The sequence below is a fragment of the Kryptolebias marmoratus genome, linkage group LG17, assembly GCF_001649575.2.
Source record: "Kryptolebias marmoratus isolate JLee-2015 linkage group LG17, ASM164957v2, whole genome shotgun sequence".
NCBI lineage: Eukaryota > Metazoa > Chordata > Actinopteri > Cyprinodontiformes > Rivulidae > Kryptolebias > Kryptolebias marmoratus.
Genome location: NC_051446.1, coordinates 23,456,926 through 23,481,292, shown reverse-complemented (window position 1 = coordinate 23,481,292; position 24,367 = coordinate 23,456,926). Strand labels below are relative to the sequence as shown.

The window sequence follows — 24,367 nt, the reverse complement described above, 5'->3', positions numbered from 1 at the left end:
GGGGCAGTTTTTGTCCACAGCGTCTCTCTACATAAGTGAATGAGCTCTAATCCCTGAGGAAACTATGCGGGGACTCTTGTACACAAAGAACAAGAGTCTCAAACTGTTTTCTGTCATGTTCATGTGGTCCTGGTTTCCCTTTAGTTGTCATGGCAACAAGGGCCCCAAGCCTTAAGGGGGGGAGGGGGGTCAGAGGGCCAACAGGGAGGCCAGGACCCTCCTTAGCATCTTAAAGACTTCAAACATTTTATAACTCTGACAGCCTTCCATATGCTGCCTAGTGGAAAATAAATGGACGTTAACAACAATCGGATGTGCAGATAAACATCAATAAACAGCTCGTACTCAGCTAAACAAAAACACACTAAATACACGGTGCATCTCCATACTGTCTGCAGAATCAGCTGATTCAGACGGTTTTAGTGTCCTTCAGTCGGTCGGTGACTCCTCCAGCTGGAGGAATGTGGTGGAGCTGAAGGAGACTGAAGACCAAACAACTGCTGTTTTGGGTTTTCTTCCTGGTTTCTTATCCCTCACAAGCCACAGTCTGACTGAGCGTGCTTCCCCGGCTAACCAGAACATCATGCCGAGGCGTAACAAGATCCTCGACAGAGAACTTGACTCAACTCAGATGTTCTATAAACCCAAAGTTACTCAGCGAGCTGGTTCTGGGTGTTCTGCTGTCGTCGGGCTTTTGTCCCAGAAAACGGCGCCGATCGGCACAGACTCAGAGACGTTCATAAGGCCTGAAGCCTCAGCAGCTAAACGCGCAGCCTCTGCTCCTTCCTAAAGACACATACAGAGTTTAAGATCCAGTCCGTGCACTCCCCGGTTCTGTTAGTCCTACCATCGTCTCTCTGCAGAACCTTAGAGACAAGTCCTGGATTTCATGACGTCCACAGCTTCGCTCTCAGACTGCAGGTTTACTCTGGAGTTCCTATAGTTTCCAGAAGTAGAGCCTTCAGTTGTCAGGCTCTTCTTAGGGTTGTCTCTGGTGTCCTGAGTCCTGCTGGAGGACAAATTGACCACGTCCTCACTTCTCTCTTTGTGCTCCATGTCTGTATTTGTAATTACTGCTGCCATTAACCTGCATTTTTCTGTTTTTTTTCTTTCTGTAGAAACTACACCTGGACCAAGCCTTCTGTGTTCGTCTGCGTCTCTTTCCCGTCCTCTCAAACCTCCAGTCACCCTGCCCTGGTTCTGGTTCTGGTTCTGCTGGAGGTTTCTTCCTGTTAAACGGGAGTCGTTTCTTTCTACTGTCTCCAACGTGCAGCTCAGTACGGAGACTTTGATGAATCTGCTGACTTCCTTAGATAACTTTTACTAACTGACATTTTGTATTGTACCACATGTGAATGTGTTGTATTATAAATGGACTGAAACAACCAGAATTGGATTTATGATTTGGACTCATTTTTCCTTTTGCATAGTGCCCTGAGATGACTTGTTCGTGCTGAACATGTCCACTGGTTCGGTCAAAAATATCTCATTAATAGGTGTTCTGCTACAGTTTCTTTAAGTTAAAGTCCCATTTATTCTGGACTGACAGAATCTGTAAAATACAGAATCATCAAACAGGTGATGGATCTACTTTAAATTCAATGGAGTGGGTGGTTTTTTTTTAATCAAACAAGTTTAAAATTGATTAAAAGGATCAGAAGCCAACTAAAACACAATCAGTGTGAATTTTCCTCTTTGCTCACAGTCGTTTCAGCAAGTACTACTACTACAACTGCATGTACCAAACCAAGCTCACATCAAACTCACCAGTCCAATTAATAATACAATGGGGAAAAAATAAATTAATACAATCTAACAAACAGATCTGACTGTGATGCACTTCTTCCATTGTACATTTCTCATTTTCAGATTGTAGAAACGGAGCCAGACAAAGATCAGAGATTAGTTTCTCTGATAGAGGCGGCACACATTAAATCAAAGTTACTGTAAATGTGCCAGGATTTGCCAGAAGACAGTTTTACATCTTTAGTCCCTGGAAACCAGAGCACCAGATTTCCTCATCAGAATCTAAGAATGAAAGGATATTCTTCAAACCGTAATTGTGTCCAAATTGACGAAAACAGACATTTCATAAAAGCATAATTCATACCCATCACAGTTACATAAATCACTGCCTTTTCTGAAATCTCAGTCTAGAGCATTAATTGACATTCTGCTCCACAAACATCTGACAGCCGGGTCACTCCAATCATGTTTGGTTTGGAGTTTATTAAATGTCGGTGCGTAGGGTAACCTGTGGTGTGACTACGTCTGAGATGAGCAATTAGAGGCGTCGGTGGTATAAAAGCCTTTTTACAGACATGGAGCGTTCACCGTTTACTGGCCCTGCCATTGAAGTCACACAAACCTGCTTTGAGACAAACTGAAAGAGCCCACAAAAAAAACCCTTCACTGTTTGTAGAACAACATGAACCCACAGCCACAGAGGGGCGGCTAAAATCTTCCTCTCACCAGGTAAAATACTGGAAGCATAAAAAGTAAATGTCAGCCGTCATGTGAGGCTTCACCTTAGAGCAGAACGTCCTCCGTTTTCTGCAGGGAGCGTCTGCACGAAGGACCAAACATCTAGATTTCCCCTCCTCCACCTCTCCAAGTAAAACTTTTGAATCCCACTGTGTTCCCCCCCTCCTCCTCCCGCCTCCTTATTCTTGCCCCTCTCTTTGGAAACTGGAACATATCTGAAAAGTGTGACAAAGCTATTTTGGTTCTGAGGTTAACCTACCTTTTCTACAGCCAGACACCTCGCAGACCTGATAAAAACTAAAGCCACTGAGGCAGATGTAAACAACCAAAGAAGGGCACAAATAAGATTCGGCCACTGCTAATTAGCTGTCAAAAGTGTTTACTCAAGTATTTATTAAGATTCCTGATCTAAGAGCCATTTCTGGTGATCATATTTGCAGAAGCAGACTGATTTTTTTGGTACCCTTGGACAATAATCAAACAATAAAAACACACAACTGATGTGACTGAAGCCAAAAAGCTCCAGTTTTGTCTCATCAGTCCCAGAAACTTTGGGGCTTGTCAACAAGCATTTTGATGAAATACTTGAGCCTCCTGGGTCTTCTTCCATGGAGCCCATTATGATTCAAAATTATGGCGCGATCAGAAAGGGATGTACCTTGACCTCAGAGTTCAGCTTGAATGATTTTGAATCCATATTATCCATCTCATCAACCTGGTGTTGCATTTCCTCTTGCGTTGGTAGGTTTTTTAATAATATTGTGGGACATGAATCTGCTTTGAGATGGTCTTATAGCCTTTACCTTTAACGTGGATCTGTAATCTCTGCTCCACGTTCAGTGTGGTGAACACAACCAAACCAAACGACTCAGAGTCTGTTTGTTCTCTTTAAATAGTCTGAATGTCTGATGAGACGTTCCTGTGATACTAATTAAGGTCAAACAGTTTGAAACATGACTACGATGCAAAGATTAAGTCTCTTTAAGGATACCAACAATCCTGTCTGTACCATTTTAGCATATCTTTGTCCAATAAACAAATCATCTTTGATCAGTTTTTTTGTTTATCACATACTAAAGGCATGCTACCAACACATTTATCCGTGTCTGTATATAATAAAGTCGACCCGTTTCACCAACTCAAGTATACAAACAAAGTAGGTTTACACAGGCATTCCTCCTGAGTGCTTACAGGTTGGCTTTAAAGGATGAACTGAACACTGTCAATGATTATACAGCACTGACAGAAAACCGACACACACACCAGCACGCTTGGATTAATGACCAAACAAGCAGGTTAGCACTCAGCTTTTAGTTTTAATACCAACCAACTGTGAAAGAACAGCTTAATGATGGCTGCCATTTTTAAATGATTATGATAAATCTGTGTCACTGTGTGATCTATTTGTTTTACTGACAGAAAAACAAGTTTTCAATTTCAAGATCAAATTAGATCTTAAAATGCTTTTAAGTACAAAACTAGCCTTTGCTTCGTTTAGCTAATCATGATAATAAAGTAATCAATGAATCAATTACTTCTTCCAGCCAAAATCATCTCCTTCCATGACTTTAAAATTAAAGTTTTCTTTATAATACACAATAAATTTGCATTATTTCCATGTTCTGTCTGTATAAGTCAAAGAATGAACCAAACATCTCGTCTCCTTTACTGACAAAGTTATAAAAGACGACTTCCCCTTCCTCTAACAGGCTTATTGTCTGAGTTTCTTACCACCGTTTGTTTTTGTTTCCTGCATGGCTGCTCTGGACTCTGATCGTCCGGCCTCACCTCCAACGTCATCTCGAACACTACGTCTTGTTTCAACCAGCCCTCTTTAGAAAAACTTCTCCAAATCCCCCCTTCAATAAAAAAACACCCCCAGCTCATTCTGGAGCCAAATGCCACCAATGTGAATGAGAGGGCAATCCCCTCCCCTTCCTCTGCTTTCATGCTCTCCTCTTCCTCGGAGCACAGCCCACCCTCTTTCTCTCTCTCTGATACACCTCCTCTTTCCCTGCTTCACTCAGTTTCCTTTAATCAAAAGAGAAAAAACACAAAAACTTCTGCAGAGGCTTCCGCTGCGTCTGTTGGGCAGTAAATATAAGAGGACTTTCAGTTGAAGATCATTCTGGTTCAGATGTCCACTTTTAACTGGATTTTCTTCTTTATAATTTGAGTGATTGATCTTATAAAGGGCGGTCAAAATCTTCCTGTCTTCATTTCAAAAAAGTGTCCAGTAGAATAGATCATAAACATGTGGGCGGATGTGGACAATTAAATAATGTGCACGGCCCGTTAACACAGCTTTATAGGCTGCTCAAAATGTGGCTCCCTGGCTGGAAATGCCCAGGATTTAAAGAAAATATGCATTTTTTTTTTTTGCAATTACACGTCGCAGCCCAGTGAGATACAACCTTACTGAGTGAGCCACACAGCTGTCGTAAACATCCGGTGTAACCCATGCTGTGCCAGCTGGAGTTTCTGCAGTCTTGATGGGAAACTGTGTCACACTGTAAGATGCAGGACTTAACGGAGGCCGGACTGGACAACTTTTTGCCCCAGGAGAATCAAGCACGTCTCAAAGATCCGACAGATTTCTGTCCAAGAATAAAAGGACAATCTGCTGAATCTGCTGTAGGTGAGCCACTGATGACCACAGACCATCGACTCAGACTAACAACCAACAATTTTCTTACATATTTCTTCACAATCAAATTTCTTGTCTAAGAATGACTTCTGCACAGTCAGTTAGAAGGATAATACAAACAGAAACCGCAAAAGGCAAAAAGAAATTGCTTCTCTGTGCTAATAAAGCAAACTGAAAGTGTTTGGGCTGCAGAGCAGAACACAGGAGGCCAGAAAATCGACTCTTCTTCAAGTATTTGACCTTAACAGGCTTATTATTTTCTGTAAGAATCTGTAAAATCCAGACTAACCCGGTGGTTCCTGAAGTTTATTCCCAGGAATAAACTGGCAGCGTTAACAGGCTTTGTCCTGTAACTGACCCATCATCTGCTCCGAATCAAGAAAACAAGCGGAAGTGATGGAGAAGCTCTGCTGCTCAGCTTAAACAAAAAGAGAGGGGGGGGGGAAAGTAGGGTACGAGAAGTAGGCTATGCCCTGCCACAGCTTTCTACACCAACACACACAGAGCTGTCCCTCACATCAGCTGCCTCTCTCTGCTCCTGGAACTGGGTCACACTCGTAGGCACAGAGTTTGTCCTTGAGACCCTGGTGCTCAGGCAGGAGTTCACGGCCATTCCTGACGACATTTCAACAGGAAGTCCGAACAGAACTGAACGTGAAACCCCACGAGTCCAATACTGAACAACAACCATTATCAGACAGCTCAAGGCCACCAGGGCCGGCATGAAGACGCAGGCAGCAAACCGCTGCTGTTAACGCCACCTCTTTATAAACCAGGAGGTTTAACACGACTCGGCGCCCTTTGGGGGAGTTGATTCACAAGCTGTGAAATAAAAATGACAGTTCTGCAGGAAAGGCAGGCAAAATGAACCACTCTGCTAACAGACACATAAACCTACACTCACACACAGGTGATAAATAACTTTCAGTTAAATTAATATTACAGTGCGGTTTGGCAGTAACATCAGGTGGATCTTTCAGGTGGTCTCTTATTTATTTTACTCAGCCAAATCAAATCGAGGAACTGATTCTGTACGAATCCTGTAAATGTGAAGTTTCCAGCGAAAACTGAAGTGTGGTTCCTCGGAAGCCACCATTCCAGTTTATCTGTATCTGCAAGGCAGGTGGTGATCCATCACAGGCGGAGCCGCCGTCTCTCTGCAGTCCATATTTTCATAACAACGGCTCCGGTCCGGGACCAGAATCGGACAGAAAGCTAGGCCATCCATCAGCGTCTGCCTCGGCACGGGGACGTCACTCCCATTGGATGCTGCAGCTAAAACCGGCCAGCCCTTTGGACCCCTTACCTCTAATAATCATCCGCCGTGGCCCAAAGCAATCCACGAACACCTCAGAGTTAAAACAAGCCCTCGTCTCTGGGCGGTTTATCAGTTTCAGACCCAAATAAAAAAGGAAAGGCGAGACTGTGCAGATTGAAAAAAGCACTCATAGTAAGTTGAGTCATAAATCCACACTTGGCTGGAGCGAGTTGGCAGGCGCTCGGCCGAACCGCGCTCTGATTTACTGTATAATGTGTCAAAGAGATTAGGGTTGTGCCTGCAGCTCTGGACTTACAGCAGTGCCCTATCAGTGATTAAGATCTGCTGCACACACTCTCACAGCAGTGATCTGTTAACGTCCACACAGGACACACACTCTGACATGTGCTGCACCTCACAGATACAAAACAAGGGAAAAAAACAGAAAAATTAGCATCTGACAGGCGAACATTGAGTGCCGAGGGACTGCTGAATGTTGAGGATGAAACTGAGTTCAAACAAACAAAACAAAAGCTAAAAACGATCAGAACAGAAGCTAATTTGAGCAGAGCAGCAGCTAAAATTAGCAAAATACTAGCTAAAAGCTAAAATACTAAAACAGAAGCTAAATGGAGCACAAAAAATAACTAAATGCACTAAAGAACGTTTTGAAGGAACTAAAAAGATCTGAATGTGTTTCTATGGGGATTTTTTTTTTTGTAAATAAAGTTAAATGTTTTGAAGAAGCATTAAAATTAAAAATACCAAACATAAATCATAGCACATCACTCCTGATCATAAAGAAGACCCCTCTCTTACCTGTCAATACCAACTTGTTTTCAGCTTCTGGAGGCCTTAGAAAAGCACGGCGCATCAAAGACCCTCACACCGGTGAGAACCATCCTTTTTTCTTTGCCTTTCTGTTCTTTCAGACTGAGGAAAAAAAAACAGATATTAATCAGCAGAAGCAAAGCAACGAGACAAATGCGGCTGTGGAAAGCTGGAAAACCTAAAATGTGACAAACTTGTTTATGGAAGTTAGCAAGAAAGAGGGAAAAACTGAGTCATGCTGAGCTTCATGTGGAGGAAGGTTACGGGACTGAGGGGGAAATTCCATCCCGACAGGAGTGTGGACCGATCCCAGGACCAGAACCTTGTTCACAAAACTACTGTCCACTAGGAGAAGTCAGGTTTGTAAATTTAAACTAAACGTTTGTCAAAGTCTGCAACATTTGGCCATTTTCTAAGATTATATAAGCTTGTTAAGATGTGCGTATAGTATTGTTTATTACAGTGTAAATAAAAGAAACTCGTCTGTGAAGCTTTTCCTCCCCTGTGTCTTTTTAGATTAGAAACGAAAGCTGTAATGAGAGGGGGGGGTTTGGCAACATATGTTTAATGAGTATTCTGTTCATCAGATGTTTGCTGAACCAACTGCCTGCAGCGTCGCCGTAACCCAACACCGTCAGCTCCTCCATCTGTGGCTCCACGGACAGATGGAAGGGGCTGAGACGGCCGAGGCATCCCACATGTGACGGAGCTTTACAGCAGCACCACAGGGCCGCGGGATAAAGCCTGAGCTCTGCAAAGTAATTCCTTAAAACCGTTTGAGTTGAAGTCTTCACAAAAGAGACAGAGAAACAGAGAGAGAGAGACAGGTGTTTTTCTAAGTAGGCCACACCCCTCACCTGCTGCTCTGAGTGGGATAATCCTTATTGAAATGAAGGCCTTAAAGCAGAGAGATGCACAAAGACGACTGTGCAGAATTTATCACTACTATAGTGTGAATGCTGACTCAGCGTTTCTCGCAACCAAACAACTTCCGTTAACGCTGTGCTTCTTTAACGACTCCGGTGGTTATAAACTGCTATGACTTTTAGCATTTATACCTTTAATACTTTTTGAATTATTTACCTATGTTTGCAAATATTTTCCCCATAGAAATACACCTAGATATTTTCATTTTCTTCCTGAAATCTGCTTCAAAATGAATTTTAGCTTTTAGCCGTGGTTCTGCTCATTTTGGATTTCAGCCATGGTTTTTTGGGGGAATTTTGGCTTCAGCGTTTCCCCAGAAAATGCTAACTTTCTAGCATTTCATTACATTTATTTAACAATCAGGCATCTTTAAAGACAATTAGCCTATCAGAAAGTAACTACATCGTTTTGGATTTGGAAGTAAGAGCAAATATAAGTAGATTTTACTTGTTTCAGAAAACCACCCTGTTGTAAACAGAGGATAATCTAATTGTAAAAATATAAATATTAGTAACTATAACGTATGATAAGAGTTAAGAGTTTCTTTCCATATCAAACAGTTTTCTCCAATTTATCATCACGCTGTTTTTTTTTCCCTTTCACGTTGATTTCCAGATTTTAACTGACTGACATACAAATAATAGCCCTTCCATCAAAGTGGCAGGACCTTCTTCAACAATTAAGCCTTAAATTGGCAGCTTGTAGGAGATCAGGCCACGAAGACGACAGAACTGACCACAATCTGAGGCGGCACATAAGAGGAACTAGGACACAGATTAGAGTTTAATCTGGAAGCGAAAGGTTTAACAACGTTCCCGCTAACTCCCTCTTCCAGACATTTTATATCCCAAAAAGAAACATAAAAAGGTAATTAATTATGTTACGATTAGAGCTTAAGTGTCATAAATTAGGTGTATTGTTACAGCTAATGCAAATTCCTGTTTCAATTTTGCCTTAATTGATGTGTTTATATAAAAGATTTGTCTGATTGGTGAAAAATATATTTACAAACATGTCAAAAAGTCTTATTTGGCGTTATGTTGACCACATTAAAACTAATCCAAACCCACTGAACGTGTACCTTCTGCACGTTAAGCCACCACCTGTTAAGTTGCTTTTTCTTTTGTTTAAAAAGGCTGAAAAAACAAAAAGATTTAAAACACTGCAGGCTATCTTAACAGTGCAAAACCGAGGGGACATAACAAATTTACTTTAATAAAATAGCATATTTACAGTCTTATATGGATTAATATTGAGCAGTGTGTATGTTAGTCAGTAAAAAGCTGAATGAGGCTGAAGTCTTACGCAGGAAAGTATGTAAAAAAACCACACGAACACAAGGCCAGCAGACTATTAGCAAACAGGGTGGTGTCCCACTACTTTCCCTGTCCAAACACTGCCATCCCACAGCACTTAGGTTTATTATTCCATTATTGAATCACGTGTCAAACCCACTAAGAACTGTGGGACCAACAGACCCTGAACAAAGGCCAGTCAGAGAATAGGGAAGTACTGTAAGCTTAAAAAAACATGGCTGGCTTACGTCCAACGGTGGCAAAGGCAACAACAGTAAAATGTGGAGAATAAGAAAAATTCTGGTATCACGCAAATGTTTGTTTAAAAAGGAGAAAATGGGCAGAGGGTGGGAAGTCAGTCCACAGGGGAAACCAGAGACAGCAAAAGGACAGCCCACATGGAAAGCATTACATTTTACATTCCACCCTAAACAGCTCAAAAATCTGTTTTCTGCAGACATCCTCATTTAGGATCCTTCCAGGCAAACCTCAAACATCCTCCAACGTTTTCAGAGAAAACTGCTGCTCTGTTCTGCGTAATGAGAAATCCTAAACTGTGGTTAAAACTAGGTTTCATGTGCGTTCTTATCATGTTTATGCAAAATAAATGAAGTTGAAAAAAAGTCCCTCAAAAGACCAATAATGTAGCTTCAAATTAAAATACTCCTTGAAGGAATGAGCTTTAGAGTCAAATGATTTTTATAAGTTTTGGTCAAACCTTGTGCAATAGATCAGTCAGCTACTACCGCACCAAATCTTAGCTAACCATTTTTGTGTTTCCTAAGGTGCGAGTGCCATCTTTAACTGGATGGACTTTAAAAGTTAGAGTTGTAGATGTACATCCAATGAGTACTTTGAGTTTCGTTAAAATCCATCTGGTGGTTTTGGAGATATTCTGCTCACAGACTGAATCGAAAGCCATTTTTCGATCATCGATTGTAGCGTGACGCGCATCGCTCTAATTCGATTCTACACAGTCACTTTGACTTTCTATACAACTGAGTGGTGCCTCAATGTAGGCAGGATTGACATAGAAAGGCCGCTCAATGCTACCGGTGACATTTTTTTTGGCGATACCCAACTATGGAGGACATCGAGGTCATGGTAAGCCTGGTGCTCAGTCTGTGGTTAGTCATACACAAGTTAAAAGTGAGCTAAAGAAGGCGTATTAGGCCTCAAGTTACAAAATAATTAACTGTGCTGCCATGGTTGATTCAGTGACGTGGCTCCCTGGCAAATTAATGACCTGCGGTCTGCTCGCCTGGAATCTCGGACAGGTAGGTCCTAAGAACCGAGCTGGAAGCGGGGAGGATCACCCAATGGAAACTCGCGCCGGATCGACCAGAACAGGACCGAGTTGAGCTCATGGGGAAAGAGCTTAATTATTAGAGCCAACTCTAAGTTTTAAAATCAGATCTTGTGTGATCTGTTGTGTGTCCTGAGTTTCAACTGCCGTATTTTCCGGACTTTAAGGCGCACTTAAAAGCCTTCAATTTTCTCAAAAAACGACAGTGTGCCTTATAATCCGGAGCGCCTTATATATGTAAGAAGTCGTGATGTTTTACGACTTTTGTAAACTACAAAGCCGCGCTGCTTGCAGCATTAAGGCTCAGTTTTAGTCGCGCAGGACTCCGCCCACAGGGGTGTTGGTGTTTATACTTGACGCTTACGTCGGTGCAGTATTCTCCAAAAAGACGGGGCTGTTTTGTTTCGCTTAATGCGCCTTATATATGACAAAAGTTTGAAAATGGACCATTCATTAACAGTGCGTCTTATAATCCAGTGCGCCCTATAGTGCGAAAAATACTGTATTACCACACCAAATGTTAGCTAAATATCTATAATACAGCCAAATGTTAGTTTGCCAACTAAACGTTACAGTTACAGATGTAAATATAATACTTACTTTGAATGTTTTATTAAATTCAGTCCAGTGATTTATCTGATATTTTGACAACACGACAGTCAAACACAGACAAAACCAATTATCTGCCTTTGCCTTTAGGCGATGGGCAGTAATTATGTTCATAGGAATTAAACAGATGCGTGCAATTTGACATTTGACAGAAAAATGTTTTATGTATCCATTGGATATAATAAAATATAGTCTAGAGAGTCCTCAAAGCCACAAACGGGTGGACTGAACATTGTTTGAATAATAAACTTCCCTCGTTACATCAGCGTACACAGACAGGACCGACGCTCCAGGTCCGCCCACTCCTGCCAGCGTAAGCCTTTATGCAACACTGACGCATCTACCGTGCATCCCACCACCCACGTAGCTTCTGATTCGCACCTCCTCACCTTTCAGTCATTCAGCCGCCCACCAAACGGTCAGCCTCTCCATTCAAAAAAAAAACCTTTCGCTTGCTGTTCATCGCTGCCATTTGCTGGGCACGCATTACAGCTTACGTCTTTAGACATTTCAGGTTTTTTTTATTTTAAACAGCCATAAGCTGTTAAATAAGGTGGAGTTGAGCGGTGTTGTGTGTTCTCTCAGCCGGAGGATAATCAGGTCAGAAATCACACAGACACGGAGGAGAAACGTATTTAAAAATATCCAAACAACCAACCGCAGGGAGGATTCGTCCCACTTAGATAATGCAAGTCCAGCTGAACACCCCGTTTGCCCCCGCTTTGAGGAAAAACGAGAAGGAGGAGGAGGCAGATCTGATCGTGATGCTTTAAAAAAGTAAACAACGCCACTGCAAACCATTGTTTTACATTTTCGTGGCAGCCAAAAACAAACTTCTAAAGCAATTCTGGAGACGAACACCCCAGTCATGAACTCCAGAAACAACAATGGACACTGGGAGGCTTCGTGGTGCTTTCAGGATTTATGGTTTTCAAACTGAAATAAAAAGAGCCGCGTTTCACATTTAAATCACCTTTAATATGTGATTCCCTAAACTGCGCGACTTTCGGTTCAGACGTTACTCAACAAAATGAAAAATCCCCAACAATAGCGCTTAGACCCCTAAAAAATAAAAAAAAGGAGTCAGAGATGCTGCAGGCCGGCCTCTGACTACCACCGTAAACACAGCTGCTCGAGGGAAAAGCCTCGTTGTTTTTAAATCTCTCCTTTAAGCATGCATAATCATCGGCGAGTAACAGATGACGTAACAAACTGTGTACACTCTGAGTGGAATATCCTCCTGACAGGGTTCACTGTTTGGTGTTAAACCCAGACTCGGGCATTAGGCCAACTGCAACAAAACTGTGGCTACATCCTCCGACTCGCCCTGAAGCGGGAGCCAATTACGGTAATGTTTTCTGCTTTTCATCACCCAGAAAAATAGGTTAGGCTCCAAAGACATAAAGAGGACAAAAATTTGTTTCAACCACGACTGCAGATTGGTGCAGCTACGGCTTAGAGCTGAAGTCTGTCCAATGTAATAGAGCAACGTAATCAACAAAATTACTTCCAACAAGGACACTTTCACCAAACGAGTGACTTTCATCGCATCTGAGCCATTTACAGAAATGTAAGATCTAACCACAACTGCAGAGATTCTCCGGGACTCGCCCACTTAGTGACTGAAGGAAAAGTTGCCCTGACTCGGGTCAAGTTTGCGAGGGGAAAGCAAAACAAACAAACGAAAAAAAAAAGAAGCTAACATTTGGGAGCCATTAGGAAAATGAACGAGGTTACAGTGGTGGAGCAACGGGCCCCACTTTGGATATTTCCAACTAGAAGAGGAAGATGAAGAGAGCTTTTATTATATCGCCACCATCAGAACAAGAACAGCAGTTATGATCAAATATTAAAACTAATAAAATAAAAATTAAGCTTTTCCTGAATGTAGATCTCTCAGAATTTGTAAATAGTGATATATATTCCTTATAATCCCTCATGTTTTTTTTGGAGGAAGTTTCTTCCCCTGTATTTGATAATTTAATATATGTGAACCAAATGATTTTTATTAAACATGAAGGCAGGCTAAAAGCTTTAAGGTTTTCAACTGTTGGTAATAAAAATACCAAAGATTTTTGCTGCCAATTCCTATTTCAACAAAAACTCCTTGTAGATTATTTCATTTATATCCTTGGTTGCAGGCTTGATCCTGAACAAATGTAAACAAAATCATAAGATTTCAGTTCATGAATTAAAGAGGTTTGTTCACAGCAAACATTGAACTCGTCACGAGGGAGAGGAAGTGTTGGTAATATTGTTCCCAGTAAGTTATAAACAGCAGAAAATGAGTGTGTGAGTTAAAGAGTAATACATTTTAGGCAAATATTATGTTTGTGTGGTTTATTTGCATTAAAATGCAGAAAGATGACAAAATACAGATGTCCACACATTAACTGCTCTGCGCCTGAAACTAGGCCAAATTTATTTTAAAAATCCCACCTTTTGTCCTCTATGCTCCTTAAAACTTCACTGACAGACAGAACCTGGTTAAGTTAGGCAGAAAATACAAGACGCTTTGGGGTTTTTTAGTCTGATTTTTTCCCAGGCTCTGGGTTTAAACTCCATGAAACCTCAGCTCCTGCCTGAAACAGTTATGAAACCCAGCTGGCTAAGAGACCGAACCGAATCCTGAGGAAGGACCACAAGCTTCAAGCCTGAATACAAAGAAAAAAAACCCACAAAATTTGGCATAATACGGTACACAGATAATTGCCTAAATTACTTACTTTTAATCTAAAACGCTGACAAAACCAACAAAGAACTGGCATCGTGAAGCAGCACTAAAAAAAATGTAGAAAAATAATTCACATTTGTTCAACTGATCACTTAAGATGTTATTTAATTTGTACATAAGTTTGGAGCACCAACGGCTTCATAAAAAACAAAGTTTTACTGTAAGGGTTAGTTTTTATTTGTGTCACAAACAAATTCAAATCGTGTCAGTGGAGAAAAGTTTTGATGCCAGCTTCCTGTTCGGTTCAGGTTGACCACAAATTGCGCTTTTTATTATTTATTTTTATGTTTAACAAAAGACGGCACGATATTAGAAAAACCTGTGATGTTTAATATTGTTTCAGATCGCGACGATGATGATGAACACACATTTTCCTCCCTTTCTCCTCCGTCTAAACCAGGTGTGGGTGCTTCGATTTTCAAACAGCTGAATGTTTACCTTGTTGACGAGAAATAAAAAGGTGCAGCTACAGGATTAGTTGCAACTGAGCTTGCAGGAAATAATCATTAGATGTACAATAAATTAACTTTGTCAATTAATAAATTTTGCAGATATTGTTCTAAAGTTTGGTGTGGTTGTAGCTGAGAGTCATGCTCCCAGAGCTCCTCATTGCGTGAGTTGACAAAATACCCCATGAACCCCCGGATGGATCTTAATGAAACTTTCAGGAACGAATCATTCGACGTGGATCTACAACCGATTAACTTTTAGGGCGGACATGATTCAACAGGCATTAGCGAAACACAAAAATGGATATTTAACATTATTTTCAAGATTTGACCAAAACAGCTACAGCGCCGTCGTTTCTCAACATAAGGTGATCCGAGTTTAAAACTCTGGCACGAAAGGAGGCGGGCGATATGCATTCTTTCAAGGAATGCTGGGCCTTCAGTACCGGAGATGTGTCACGTAAGGCCTTATTTACAGACGTGCAGCTGTCATGTGCTCATGTAGGTCTTTCACTGACAGTTTCAGTGGATGTCAGATCTACTAGACTCAAGGACACAGGAGCTAAAAAACTCGACATTTTAGCCATTAGAGCTTCCTTTCAGTCTGAATAAAACATACGATTTGAGCATGTTTTGACACTACAGCAGATTCTCAGTAGTCTGTGAAACCCCCTGCCCAGCTCATCACACAGAGATATTTCAAAAGACTGTTTCTTTGCTAAAATTTTATTTCAAAAACACATTTTGAACATATTTACAGAAAAAAAAAGTACACAGACGTTTAGCTTCTTGCTTCTTTTGGCGTGAAGACACTTAAAATACCAGCTTGTTGCCAGTTTTGAGCTCCTCGTTTGAAAAACCGCAGCGTCGTTATTTCAGACGGGCTGAAAATACCGTGCTGTGGGAAATCACTAATTACAGCCAACAACCATCAGCAGCAGAGTCATTTCCACACAATGAGGGACAGCAGAAACAAAGGAAGCCTGTAAATTCTGAAGCAGCGCTGGATTTGATGTGACGGGCCCCGAGGAAAACTAAAAACCAACACCAGCCTCCACGCTGCCTGACAGCTCTCCCCGTGCGGCTATTGTTGACCCGCCTCCTAAAGTTTCTCTCTTTATTTGTTCAAAAGTGTCCGTACGGCGCTACGCTGCGAACAGATGGACCTGACCCTCGGTTTAAAACATCCTTCAGGGCAACGAGACGGAGAAGGCTCGCTCTCAAAACAAAACCAATCTGAGTTTCAGACTAAAATAACGTACGCTTTAAGAACGGAAATAGCTCCCAAAGATGGTTTCCATCAAATAAAAGCTGAGATCAAGCTGAGAATGTGTTGAGAGTGACTCTCAGCTACTACCAAACCAAATCTAAGCACGATATCCTGTAAACCTGGCTCAGTTACAGCCATTTTTGTTTCCTCTGGATGGTCGTCTTCAGTCGAGCTGGCTCCAAATGACTTATTTTCTTCATTTCAGATGGGTCAAAAAGGCAAACTGCTTGTCTGCTGAGTCAAACGTAAACATGTCTGGAAGAGGCTCAAAATTGATAAAACAGTTTATAAATGTAACTCTACTGTAAACACGCAGATTACTCCTTCCGAGTGTGGGGGGTCACACCTCCGGGACTCTGCAGATGCTATCGAGCGGACACGCTGACTGATCTAAATCTACTGAAACTGTTTACAAGAAAAAGACAAATCAGAGGGAAATTATCCATGCAAATAAAACTCAGGCCTCTCCCTGTCGAAGCCCCGCCCCCTGCAGGTAAACGTTTGACCTGCAGACATTTAAAACGCAGCCGGTGGGGAGGAAGCTCTGATGTTCAGTTTGTTTTCATCGGTATCAGTTTACAGATAAGGCAGCTGCGTTTAAAAACAGACCAGACGTTTTTATTTTTAATCTTATTACTTACAGTGAACGAGCACTCTTGAGGATTTCCCCATCATTAGCGCTGCTGTGCACAATAACTACTAATAAACACCAGCACGATTTATTACCAGCTTTTAGGAAAACACCGATTTACGCTTCCTGGACATCTGGGCCTGTTGATGAATAATAATGTAGTTCCTCCGCGTCGAGCAAGGAGTGGCTGTAGAGCGTCTAACGGGGAGGGAATGCCATTTATTTTAAGAATTCACACATGTTAGTGCCGAGCCCTACGGCGACTCAGACCTTAAATTAATCTTCCTGATGTGTAAGAACATAAACAGCCTGTTGTTTCAGGGCTGTCACCGTTCCAACAGAATAAACTGGAAGCACAGTTTGTTGCCCAACAGATGCTTTAAGTTTATTTGTCACACGCCACCAAAGGCAAAAAGGGCAGGAATGTTTTTTTCTTTTTCGTGTTCCCAAAATATCTGAAAAGATACGAAACAATACGTACTTATATACTCACATTTCAAACGATGTCAGTGTTTTTAAGGACACTGTTTAATACAAGCTGTAACGATAGAAAATTATAAGGCTTATAAAGCAAAGAGTTGTTTCTGAAGACATAGCTGTTAGAAAACTTTGAATTAAAACGTAGATTATAAGATATTTTAGCTGCTCGGATCATCAAATCAGTAATTTCACTTATTTTGCACTGCTGCCTGCGGTCGATTTGACTCATTTTACCAACACGGGCCACACGTTTTGAGCGCAAGAAAGTTTGCCATTTACCGTCTGTTAGCGAAATATCTCACGAACAACTGGACAGATTTTAAAGCCACAATGTCTGGACGTACGCCTGCAGCTGATCCGACTTTCGGAGCGAGCTCCGTTCAAGATGGCTGAAAGATGGCTCTAACTGTTCTTAAAACGCACAAATGTCAGTTTTACAGATATTTGAGCTGCGGTAGTAGCCGAGAGTCCCGTCTCGGTGTTAAGATGGCCTCAGTTTAAAACTCAGATGGCGGGCAATATGCATTCTCCCGAGGAACGCTTGCCCTTTGATTCAGAGACGCAAACAGAACCAAAACATTAAGTCCGAATGAGTTTCAGCTCCGTCAAAGTCACTGTATCTGAAGCAAACCTAGTTTTTTTTAAAGGTTACCTTGTCTTAGGTAGACTCTGTCTATCTACCTGTCTGTCTGCCTACCCACCTGTCTGTCTGTCTGCCTGCGTACAAGATTATTCAAAAAGTTACAGATTTTCATTAAATTTTCAGGAAACGTCTAACATGGTACAAGGAACAAGGGATTAGATGTTGGTGTTAAATGTTAAACTCCACAGATGGACACCAGGGGTGATCACTGTTGATTTCAAGGTCATGGGGTCAAAGGTCAACATCACTGCTGACCTAGTGCTCTAACTCTGCAACAGTGTAATGCAGGAATGTCAAACTGCACAGCTGGACGCCTCGTGGGTCAAAGATGATGCCTGTTGATTTCAAGGTTCATAGGGTCAAAGGTTAAAGGTCACAGGTGACTATGCTCCTACATGTGTTGTGTCCTTTGGTTTGTTTTTAAACCCAATGTGGCGTCAGTGGAGGTTTAAGCTCTCCCAGTGCTTCTAGTTGTGACTTTTATTTACTTTATTTATAATTTCCAGCCTCAGGAGAGAAAACCAGCCGCAGACTTTAAGCTAAACCTGTCCTACACCTTTGGGGGAAAAAACATGATTAATAAATCAGCTAAAGCACATTTCTGCTCGGTTTTATGTCTGCATCCAGCCAAGCTATCAGGTCGATTTAAAAGAATTTAAAAAAGGAGAATTATGCGATTCAACAAGGACAAACAACACTTCCTTACCCGCAGAAAGCTTTCGGTATCGTTCTAAAGGGTTCTTGTGAAACTTGACTAAACAGACCTCATTTAATTCCCTCCTAATGTTAACAGAGAGCAACACGAGGGCTTAACCTCCCCACACCTGTCCACAGGTAATTAAGACACTTAAGCTTGAAGCCTTGTAGCTCGAGGAGCCTAAAAAGCTTCAAATACTAATCACATTATGCTTTTAAAGTCCATTTAGTTCAATTAAAAGTAGGTAAAAAGCTCACCATTACTGCGAAGCGGACGGTCCGGTCGCTGATATCTGCACGCGACGCTGTTTTCTTTATGTTTCTTTCTTCTTTTTAAATAATTTAATTCACAAAAAATGTAAAGTTCACACAACCTCGACTTAAACGTCTGTCTTTTTGCCGTCTGGTTCGTCCTCCTTCCGCGGACCGCGCGGTTTGTTGTGAGTTGGACCCGAGCTGGAAGCGCTTCAGGAGGCGGCGGTAAGCTAGCGAGACGGACAACGGCTGCATCCGGTTTGGAGTTTCAAAATAAAATTCGCGTGTTCCGGTTTTAATTCGGATTAAATAGAAAATTTATTGGGATTTTCTCGCATTATTATGTTTTCTGTAGCGTCTGTCTGTCTATCTTTGTACAAGATTAACTCTAATGAAATTTTTAGGAAATGCCAAACATTATAGAAAGGATTGAATTTTCGTGTTGATCCGGTCAAAGGTCAGCGTCACAGATGAGCCTCCACAGTTGGACACATCATGGGTCAAGGGTGATCACTGTTGATTTCGAAGTGATGGCGTCAAAGGTCAACGTCACAGCTGATCGAGTGCTCTAACTCTGCATCGGTGTAATGCAGGAAACGTCAAACTGCACAGCTGGACGCCTCGTCTTTTTGTTTCATCCAGATCTGTTCTTTAGTTTTTACCTGATCAGACAAACAAACCAACGGAGACAACCGGCACCAGAACCTCCTCGGTGGAGATTAAGAAAATAAGTGACATAGTGCTGTAGGTTCACGTGTGTTAAACATTCTCCATTTATCCTCACTTCAAACTTTGTTATTACTCTGTTTGCCAGCATGTCTTCTTGATTATATCACGTATATCTTGTAGTTTGTACACATACTCCTGCTTTGTTGTTGTCTTCAGACAATAAAGCCTCTTATGTACTTATCAAGGAGGTTTATTTACACAAATTGCACTATTTACAGATCATGAAAAAATGAGTTATGAATTAATTATTGCAGTTAAACGTTATGGCACAAAAGTGATCAAGCTACTGTAGATCCAGTCTTAAAGCATATTTTACTGTTCTGTATTTGTGGGAACTGGTTTAACTTTATGGTTTTTGCAGAGATAAAGCCTTTGGTGCTGCTAAACTATGAATACTTTAACCAGAACATGGTTCGAGTTGAAAGTTAAACGACTTACAGATCAGGAGTAGATACAGCAAATAAAATAATTCCAATTAATAATCAGGGCTGATGTGTTTTATCAGTATCTGTACCTCAGGTAGAGATAAACACATGGAAATGAGCTTTATGCTTTTATTTTGAAGCCCTCCACTGATTTCCTTTTACACTTAAGTTAGTTTTTCTCACACACATAAAAACACACAAACACTTTTTTTTTCACTATCTCACTTCTAGGTTTACCAACTGAACCAAAACAGTTTCACTTTTAATAAGACACCCTTTGACCCAGTTTATCTCCATGGTTTGGTATAAAATCAGGTCAAAGTCCCAACATTTCTGTTCAAAATCAGCACTGAAACCAGCCCGGCTCAACCACCTGTCCATAGGTAAATCAATTTCAACAAAACTTACTGCTACTGGAAATAAAATATCTTGTTGGATCCACCACAATGGCAGAAAAAAAGTCAAAAGCAGCTACCAGAAATAAACTGACAGAACCGCTCTGTTTGGATTATGGAGCAATAAAAGGAGAAGCCACCCTAGATTCAAAGTCTGTTCCTGAACAACCTGTTCTTTGCTCTGGATTCTAAATATGTAGAACGGCTGAGGTCGCACCTGAATAACCTCAACCTCGCCTCAAACAAGTCTTGTCAGAACAGAAAAACAAAACTGTACACATAATCTCACAAGGACTAGTTAACATATTTAGAGGTCAAACATTCTGGAGCCGCCGCCGTCCAACTGTGAGTGTTTTTTGCCCTATTTTTTTTGTAAACAGTTCAAGATCTGTGTACATTTTTTTATTCTACACCAGTCCTTACATTCTCAAAGACTGGCTCCCTGCCATTAACCCAAACCACCTAACAAGACAAGAAGCAAATATATGTTAAACTGACACCTGAGATGTGCCTGTTGTGAGATTCAACCAGAAGCACTCAGAGAGCTCAAACCTCCAACAAGGTGATTAAACAAACAGTGCGATCCGGATCATAATCCGGATCAGCACCAGAATTTAATCCATTGATTTTTGTTTCAACCCCAACATTTTCTGAACATTTCATCCAAATCTGTTCTTTAGTTTTTACCTGATCAGACAAACAAACCAACGGACACAACCGGAAACTAAAGGGTCCACACGAAAACCTAACCTCCTTGGCGAAGGTAATAAAGAACTCGCATGCCAAAAATATAAAAAAATAAAAAGGTTTGAGAACTGCTGCTGTAGCTATCACCCATGCTAATATGGCAGCATGTTTACAGTGACGTGGGCAACTCTTAGAAAGTTATCATTGAAAAAACATTTAGAGTTGATTAAGTTGGACACACCCAACTTGCCTTGGGAAACAGAAAAATGGCTGTAACTCAGCCATTTTTGCAGATATTAAGCTACAGTTTGGTGTGGTAGTAGCTGAGCAACATCCCCAACACATGCTCTAAGCACTACACTTTGCACAATATTTCAGCTTTAAACTTTTCCTTTAACGCTTGACTTCAATCCTGTCAATCTGTTAGCAAATGGTGTCCTGAATCACTGGATGAATTTTAGTAAAACTATAAAAATAATCACTGAATTTACTTTCACAGCTCATGAACTTTAGCCCTTAGCCCACACAAAATGGCTACAGCTCAGTCAGTTTCACAGATATCGAGAGAAAGTGTAATAACTGAGAGTCATCCTCACATATCTCATGATTTGACCAAAACGGCTATAATCCATCTCTTTTCATCATAAGATGATTTTAGTTTGAAACTCTGGCATGGAAAGCAGCAGGCGATATGCACTCCTTTTATTTACTATGTGAGTGTTCTTCGTGTTCCTTAAAACTTTCCAAATTGCACTTCGTTTGCTCCACAAACCGAGGTCACGGAGCCGCGTAAAGCTCCAGCAGATCAGGAATGCGGGGAAAACGTCCCACACTTCTGTGTCCACAAGAGAGAATCTGAGACGAGCTGCTGCAGTAATTGCTAATTGTGTGTGGGCTGAATGTTGCACGCCTGTAAGACTCCCATAATCAGACCTCTGAGTCTGCTCTTTGCTGCTGAAAAGTTCCCGCTGGTCTCTCCCAGCTGAACCGGGGTGTGTCTTCGTGCTCAGGACGCCTATATTTGAACAAATCAGCTCTTCTGCACTTGTGTTGGCTGATAACATGTCCACCGTGAGCTCGTTTTACTCACAAACATGCCAGAAACTGTATATTTTGAGGAGTAAAAGGTCCTCATTTTACTCAAACATGGTTCCTGGCCTTCTGCTGTTTGAGAGTCAACTTCCTGAAAGTGAAACAGAAGTACTTTCCATTATGATGCAGGTCTGGAAAAGACATTTTTAATGTTTTTCCCAGGTGGAGTAAAACAGAACTAATGCACTCGTGTATTACTCCCCATTGAGTCGTTTACGTTTGATTCGGATGATTTGATACCTGCAGACGTGTACTTCTCTCATCGTTGGTAGTTTATAGGTTTGTGAAATCCATGAAAACTCGTCAAAGACACGATTACAGTGTTGGGTCTTCGTCCCGCGTGGCTTCCAGATCTTTTATTCTGGAATGACTGTTAACGTGAGCGCCACAACAAAACTAAAAGTAGGAGAAAGAAAAAGCAAACGTTCATCAAAAGCATAATTGTTTTAGCCCTGAACTCATATAAAAACATTAAAAAAATGCATTTACAGCCTAAAATACCATATAAACAACAAGCACCTTACAAGGGTGCACAGATATTTAACTTATTTGTTTATTATCTTAAACTTCCTGCATAAAGTTCACGGTCAACAGTAAGATTATGATTGTTAGAAGTACAGGAAATCTAGGTTTCTACACATTCAGTCTCCTGGACTTGACCCAAAGAACACCCAAAAAAACACAAAACCCCAAAAATGTTGGATTTTTTTTATTACGAAACATATTTTAATGTGGTGAATCTTATTCAGTCCACTCGTTGTTTCTTTTTCTCTCAGGACACAAAAGTTCTGCAGGAAAAGTCTAATTTTCTGACAATTAGGTCATATCTGATGCTTTGTAATCCATGCTTTCATTGAATTCAGCAAATCCCAGGACTTAGTTTGGGTGTCATTTGGACTTGCAGCCTTATTTTTGATATAAAGCAGAAGTGTGTTGCATTAAAATTTAGGTCATGTTCGCTCTTTCATGTCATTCTGTTACTTTAATGCTGCTTTATTTGGACTGAATATTTATCGCGCAGCCCTGCAGCGCTTTGTTTTTGGTCATAAAAGTTCATTTTTCTGCTCCTCGCTTTACTGAATCCTGCATCTGGAAGTTTAAAACTAGACTCTCCTCCAAAAAAGAAGAAATGAAAGTTTTAACTGCTGTCTTTGTGATCATTTAAAACAAAAAGAACATATAGTGCAAACTAATATGGAGGGAATAAGTGTAGAAATGACCTTTAAACCTTAATGTTTGGAGCAGAAGTGGTTATCAGTTTGATAAAGCTTTGACCTCAGAGTTCATTTATCAAATGCAAAGTTTCTCCACTAACAGAACCTGTTTGCTACGAGGAAGTGGACGGGATCGTGCTGCTTGTGCAACAATGGGTCCTGTACTTCCAGGTAAAGTTGCACCTTTACGTTTGAAAAACGCAGGCGACATTTGAATAAACAGAACCAACAAACACGATCATCAGCCGGCAAACTTCAGTTTCCCATCACGACCCGAAGCCGCTGTTCTGCTTCTGTTCTCTGACGGTGACGTGGAGAACAACAGAGCAGCAGAGCAGCAGAGCAGCAGAACAGCAGAGCAGCAGAACAGCAGAACAGCAGAACAGTGCTCGCTTTGTTCCGCAATGAGGAGGAAATCATTTCAGATATACGACTGAAATCTATCCAACCATCCATCCAGATTGAGTTTAGTTGAACTGAGCTGAGTTTAGGCAGGGTTTAAATGGTTAAAGTAGTTACAGCGTGTTGTGTTGTTTTGCATTTTACTTCAGCTTTTAGATCCAAAGAGACAAATTTTAATGTATAAAAGGATCCAAACATGTAGAAAACACCAGAAGGAGGCAGGTTTGAAACTGTTTTCTGTCCAAGTGTTGCTGATTCGTCTCGTTTCACTTCATCTGGTTTTTATGCTCCTGCTAACAAAGAACAAGATGTTTGTAAATCCTCTCTCCGCACGTTGTAATAATATAATCAGAAACAGTCATGAGCCTTTTTCTCTGTTTAGTAATCTCTCAGAAGCAGATGACACAAAGGAGGAATTTATCTTTGCAGCTTAAAGTTTATAATCAGACTATGACATCTGAGATAGTCGGCATGGATCCACATTCCTGTAGGAATTAAGTTCCTTTTCTTATTAGCCAGACATTACGTTGCAAAAGATGACTCACAGAAATGAATAAAGTTGTTTTGTTATGCATTCCCTTTTCATTTTAATTCTCAAAATAGTGATCTGTTATATTTTAGTGACCTCCGTACACTATTTTTTATGATTTTCTTTGCAGATTTGTTCATCTGCACCGTTTGTTTGGCCTTGACGCGGGATAGAGCACTGATAATCAGCTTAACGGCGACAGAACTTCAGTTAACCGCCGCGGTTCCCGGCGTCCAAGCGCTCATGCAGCAGACAGTCGGGGTGCACACAATCTGAGCAGATTAAACAAAGAGGGGCCTCTTTTGAAGGTGGTCATGCAGACGGCTTATTTGAGAGTGAATAGCCATTTTCTTTGGCCTGGTTGGCTGTCCTCGTCGCC

General features: G+C 41.1%; 2 protein-coding genes across 8 annotated transcripts in view; one reads left to right on the top strand and one right to left on the bottom strand.

Annotated features, from left to right (window-relative positions):
* The window catches only part of LOC108248769 (PDZ domain-containing protein 7), a 21,697-nt gene extending 19,901 nt beyond the window's left edge, over positions 1-1,796 (top strand). For 3 of the 4 annotated variants that reach the window (XR_003040125.2, XR_003040124.2, XR_001809160.3), the window contains one exon: positions 1,119-1,795. The gene's annotated coding sequence lies outside the window, so the exon portion shown is untranslated. Of the gene's footprint in view, positions 1-1,118 lie in introns of all 4 variants that reach the window. The other variant, XR_003040126.2, reaches the window with a different exon arrangement.
* Positions 1-18,744, bottom strand: part of LOC108248798 (leucine zipper tumor suppressor 2) — a 25,711-nt gene extending 6,967 nt beyond the window's left edge. Inside the window, exons 1-2 of one of the 4 annotated variants that reach the window (XM_017437802.3) lie at positions 18,519-18,744; positions 7,209-7,322 (exon numbers count right to left, since the gene is read on the bottom strand). The gene's annotated coding sequence lies outside the window, so the exon portion shown is untranslated. Of the gene's footprint in view, positions 1-4,215; positions 4,342-7,208; positions 7,323-18,518 lie in introns of those variants that run through there. The other 3 variants (XM_017437785.3, XM_037980669.1, XM_037980670.1) reach the window with 3 other exon arrangements.
* Positions 18,745-24,367: the final 5,623 nt, after the last annotated feature.